At 38.0% G+C, this 6292-nt stretch overlaps 1 pseudogene; it reads left to right on the top strand.

Moving 5' to 3' along the window:
• LOC107720801 (GTPase IMAP family member 8-like) overlaps nucleotides 1-6292 on the top strand; it is a 22130-nt pseudogene that overhangs the window by 13215 nt on the left and 2623 nt on the right.

The raw sequence follows: 6292 nt of genomic DNA, 5'->3' as shown, positions 1-6292 counted from the left end.
GGCAACGGCGTTCTGAATCCGCGCTGCCTTAGCTTCACGAGCGCGCCGGCTCGCTTCCCCTGTCTGCGCGTCCTGAAGCGCTTGATCAATGCAGCTGCTCCGCCAACTACTATGTCCAGCAAAACATCAGAATAGTCGAAAACCGGTAATATATCGGGTGATGTGTAGTGCCGAATGTCCAGCAATTCGTCTCTGGTGAAACTGATTGCAGGGATATAACTAAAGACAGGACAAACTAACAAAAACACAAAAACAACTGCAGAGCACTCCACGGAGGCCGCCATCATCATCGGCGCCATCTTGGTAATCCATTAGCCTCAAATGTCAAACTTTCTCAGCCATATAAAAATAACATCTCAAATCTATTTATAAAGGCTCAAACCTGAACATTTTTGCATCTGCACTATACTTAGTCAGGAACTCTCTAAAAAATGTGACTTGAATCCTTCCCATTTTAAACATTCCTGAATATGGAGCTCTCATCTTGAACATTAAATTTTACATGTAATGACCAAGAATATGCAAAATGTTTATTTATGTTAATATATCTTGTATATGAGATAAATGGTTGAGCAACCAACTTTAGAATAGTTGGACCAAATGAGATGGATTGACCTTTTAGTTATTTACAGATTCTCAGTACAATGTTTTAGATAAGTGTGTTTTGTCTTTGTTGCAGGTGATGTCCAATATCTCTCAGAGCTGAGGATTGTGTTAATGGGGTATAGAGCTGCTGGTAAGAGTTCAACAGGAAACAGCATCCTGGGCAGAGAGGAGTTTGACTTGAAGAGATCTGCTCAGTGTGTGAGGAGACATGGAGAAGTAGCAGACAGACACATCACTGTCATTGAAGCTCCAGGATGGTGGAGGAATTACACTGTAGAGAACAGTCCTGAGTTACTGAAACAGGAGATTGTGCTCAGTGTGTCTCTGTGTCCTCCAGGACCACACGCTGTACTACTGATCATACGTGTGGACTACATGTTTAAAGAGACTGAGAGAAAAGCAGTGCAGGGGCATCTGGATCTTCTCGGTGAGAGAGTCTGGAGTCACACTATAGTGCTGTTCACTCATGGAGACTCTCTGTTAGACACATCTATAGAGCAGCACATTGAGAGTGAAGGGCAGGATCTCCAGTGGCTGCTGGACAAATGTGGGAACAGGTATCATGTTCTCAACAATCAGAACAGGAGTGACCACACTCAGATCAAGGAGCTGCTGGAGAAGATTGAGGAGACAGTGGCACAAAACAACAGCTGCCATTTTGAAATAGGTAGAACTATTTTACAGGAGTTGAAAGAGAGAAGAAGAGCAGAGAAAGAGAGAGCAGAAGAACGAAAGAAGAGGATGAAAAAACAGAGAGAGGACGTCAGATCACAGATGAGTGAGTCAACATACTTAGTGCAGCCATGGCTGTGTTTTGTTATTCTGCTCTGTGTTTCTCTGTTCTGTCTGTTTTCATGCAGAAGATGGACATTATTGAGAGACTTAAAGAAAAAGAAAAAGAACATCAGTTTCCAGTGAATCTTGAGTTTTGTTGGATCAGTGTGAAAATTATGGTCATGTTTCCTGACGTTATCAGTCCGACAGCAAATGTTGTTTGGTGTTTGTTGGTTAAAAATACTTAAATATTGTGCTTAGCATTTCATGAACATCATTTCTAATTCAAACATACAGGCTCAATGTCACTTTGGGGTCCTGATAACCCTTTTAGGATAATTTTGAGATAATGACATATTTGTACTAGACAAGTATAAAATTACTGTGGATAAAAAAAATAATATTCTGAACCCCATGTGGATTTACACAAACTGAGAAAGTCAAAAAGTGTTCCTTTGTGCCCCGCTCTCCCCTACATTATACCTGGCTTATGAAATTTTAGGGTCAATCCATCTCCAGTCTAATGCAGGTTGCTTAACCATTTTTAATTTTCCCAATTTTTTGAGTGTTTACTTTGTATTGTTTTTCTTTTATTTTTTTTACTTGATTTAACCACGGCAACTGTTTTTGAGTCATGGCCCACGACATTTTTGGTTATTTGGTTATAGGTCCCATTTGGACGTTTGCAGCGCCCCCTAGTGCACACCTGTCCTGTAGCGGCTGACCAATAGAGGGCGCCACCCTGCCTGCCATGAACCGCCCACACAAAATAATAATAATAATGAAAAATATTACTTATTATTATCGTCCCTATATGTCGCCTTTGCGTGTCCGCATGTCTCATTTTCAGCTCTATGGCAATAGAGAAATCTATATAGCAGGCGATAGTGGGTCTATATAGCAGTTTTAGCCAATCAGCGAATATATTATTAGCCAATAAGCATCCTCAAATCTAATCCAAAAAGGTTGATTATTTTATCGCCCCTATTGCTATGCAGTTAGATCAAGGCAGCTGGTTTAGTACTCTTTTGGCATCTCCCTGTGATCCCATTTGGTATTGCACGACATGTAGTTATTCATGTAAAAAAGCTCTAAACAAACAACATTTATTGTTACTCCCAGTTTTTACTGTCACATTGTTTACACACATTGTAAAACATATTTGTAATTTACCTTAAAAAAGGCTTGCGGAAAATAGTTTTGTGAGAATTATCCTCAGACTTAATCCAGAACTTGGTAAAACATTTATCTTTATTTAAAGTATGTGTTAATATTCTTGTCTTAATATTTTTCTCCCAGATTTCTTCTAGCTATTTAACCAGAAGAATCTTACATTTATAATTATTATGCAGAATGATACCATAGAGAAGACTTATACCGTATCTCTGACCATTTCAGCTTCTTATCTGATCCCCCACCAGAGAAAATCAACCTGAAAGTGAGAGGTTTTTATTTTATTTAAAAAAAGCACTTTCTTAGCCACATAAAACTAAGATCTCAAAACTAAAGTCTCAAATCCTTCCCATTATTGATGTCCTTGAATAAAGAAATGTGATCTTGATCATTACATTCAGTGTTAAATTATAAGGCTAACTATAGGAACAAGAATATGCCAAATGTTTATATATGTTTATATATCTTGTAATGTGCTTTAAGATCAGTTTTTTGATCCAAGGAGCTACAACCTTCCTGAGCTGAGATACTGAAGTTTCCATTCACTAATACATGTAATATAGGTAATCATAAAAATCAGGAAAATCCAAAATGGTTGAGCAACCAACTTTAGAAATTTTGGACCAAATGAGATGGATTGACCTTTTTAGAGCAGTTATTTACACATTCTCAGTACAATATTTTGCATAAGTGTGTTTTATTCTCTGTTTGTTACAGGTGATGTCCAACGTCTCTCAGAGCTGAGGATTGTGTTAATGGGGTATAAACTTGCTGGTAAGAGTTCAACAGGAAACAGCATCCTGGGCAGAGAGGAGTTTGACTTGAAGAGATCTGCTCAGTGTGTGAAGAGACATGGAGAAGTAGCAGACAGACACATCACTGTCATTGAAGCTCCAGGATTGTGGAGGAATTACACTGTAGAGAAGAGTCCTGAGTTACTGAAACAGGAGATTGTGCTCAGTGTGTCTCTGTGTCCTCCAGGACCACACACTGTACTACTGATCATAGATGTGGATGATAGATTTAAAGAGATTGAGAGAAAAGCATTGCAGGGGCATCTGGATCTTCTCGGTGAGAGAGTCTGGAGTCACACTATAGTGCTGTTCACTCATGGAGACTCTCTGTTAGACACATCTATAGAGCAGCACATTGAGAGTGAAGGGCAGGATCTCCAGTGGCTGCTGGACAAATGTGGGAACAGGTATCATGTTCTCAACAATCAGAACAGGAGTGACCACACTCAGATCAAGGAGCTGCTGGAGAAGATTGAGGAGACAGTGGCACAAAACAACGGCTGCCATTTGGAAATAGACAGAAAGATTTTACTAGAGATGAAAGAGTGAAGAAGAGCAGAGGAAGAGAGAGCAAAAGAACGAATGAAGAGGATGAAAAAACAAAAAGATGAAATCAGATCACAGATGAGTGAGTCTAAAATTTACTTTTTATGGAACTAGAGACAACAACAGCACAGAAATCTAAGTAAGGTCCTATGGACTGTGTGTACACTTACTGCCTACATATTTATATAGAAATTCTTTTCATAGAAATACATATTTCCTGCCTACATATCCCATAGAAAACTGTAGTAGTAGCAAAGATTTTCTGTCATGTTTCTAATCACTGTCGATCAGAACTAACTATGATATAGTATATTATATACTGTATATGTACACAGTAAAAAAATTCCCCTTGTTTTTACAAAAAAAAAGAAAAAAAAATGGCTGTTGTGGTTGCCAGAATAATTTTGTAAAAAAAAATACATAAAAATGTTTAAATTAATTTTAAAATTCACTCATTTTAATTTCCTTTTAAACCAGTAAATTCGACAATGCACACTGCTAGTAAAATGTGTTTTCTGATTCGAACATATACTGACAACCACCATAATAATGCAGGTGATAAAAGAAGAAGTCACATGAAGAATAATGAAGGTCATCATAAGAAGCTTTTCCACAAGCTGAGGTATATACTAGTATACAGATTGTGCACGGAGTCATTCATGCAAAACAAAACAGCATCATAGTAGCTCATATGACAATTAAATAATGCAATAAACATTAAACAACAGAAGATGTAACATAAAACCCAAATGTGCAGAACTGATAACAAAAACTATTAAAAACATGATTATTTAAACAAAATTCCTTCAAATGTGAAATGTCATGAAGGGAATTCTGGCAATGTCAGTTTACAGTTTTTGACTGCCAATTATACGTTGATTTGTTCTGTTTTTACTTCTAAAACCTGTACAATTGACTGCATTTTACTGTAAAATTACATGAAATGTCTGGTTAGATCTTTTACAGTTTTTCCTTGTATATATTAAGGGAACTTACTGTTAACTTAAGTTTTTTTTTTCGTAGCATTTTTGCAATATTTTACAGTTAAAATTACACTCATTTTAGGCAGAGTGTAAAGAGCAAAAAAAAGTATTTTTCTTTGTATTGAATAAATAGTAGTTTGATGTTATTTAGGGGAAATAGTGGCAGATAGAATTTGCACCTCAAAGTTTTGTAGGTAGTACAGTATAAAAGTTTATTTATTCAAATCATAAATGAATGCTGCCTCATTGGGATCTAATGTGTCCCTATTCCTAAAGTCCACCCTTAACTTTAACCACATTGAACCTGCTGATCAGCAAAGATGTCCTCGAAGGTTAAGGAAGGAATCCATGATTTTCAGCATGGTAGCAGTATGAGCTGCACATGTCTCGGTCGATGTGTCAGTCTGTCCGATCAACGTAGGGACACCCCATCCAATTTCAGTGATATGTCTATTAAATACCTGTTAAACCGCATTCTCACTGCCAGCGACTTGTTGTTCGTCTCTGTGCTGGAGTTGGGTATAGCTGCAACTCAGAGATCTCTAAGAGGAAATGTTTGTTTTATAAAGAATATAAATAAAATCATATAGTTCTTAAGCATTCTTGTTATCATTGTAATTATTTGAAAGAAAGCATCCATTCTCATGAAAAGACATTTCTTTTTTAAACATTACACCCATCTAAACACTTCAGTAATCATGATCACATTCATATATACATTCATGATCACTTACTTCATTTATTACTTAGGGATTTTATTAAAGGTGTATAGAGCAGATATTTACAGATACTCAGTACAATATCATGTTGATTAAATGTGTTTGCTCCTTATTTGTTGCAGGTGATGCCCAACATCTCTCAGAGCTGAGGATTGTGTTAATGGGGTATAGAGCTGCTGGTAAGAGTTCAGCAGGAAACACTATCCTGGGCAGAGAGGAGTTTGACTTGAAGACATCTGCTCAGTGTGTGAGGAGACATGGAGAAGTAGCAGACAGACACATCACTGTCATTGAAGCTCCAGGATGGTGGAGGACTTACACTGTACAGGAGAGCTCTGAGTTACTGAAACAGGAGATTTTGCTCAGTGTGTCTCTGTGTCCTCCAGGACCACACGCTGTACTACTGATCATACGTGTGGACTACATGTTTAAAGAGACTGAGAGAAAAGCAGTGCAGGGGCATCTGGATCTTCTCGGTGAGAGAGTCTGGAGTCACACTATAGTGCTGTTCACTCATGGAGACTCTCTGTTAGACACATCTATAGAGCAGCACATTGAGAGTGAAGGGCAGGATCTCCAGTGGCTGCTGGACAAATGTGGGAACAGGTATCATGTTCTCAACAATCAGAACAGGAGTGACCACACTCAGATCAAGGAGCTGCTGGAGAAGATTGAGGAGACAGTGGCACAAAACAAC

Source organism: Sinocyclocheilus rhinocerous, unplaced genomic scaffold (genome assembly GCF_001515625.1).
Source record: "Sinocyclocheilus rhinocerous isolate Xijiao unplaced genomic scaffold, SAMN03320098_v1.1 scaffold1022, whole genome shotgun sequence".
Classification (NCBI taxonomy): Eukaryota; Metazoa; Chordata; class Actinopteri; order Cypriniformes; family Cyprinidae; genus Sinocyclocheilus; species Sinocyclocheilus rhinocerous.
This window is presented reverse-complemented; position numbering and strand designations above follow the sequence as displayed.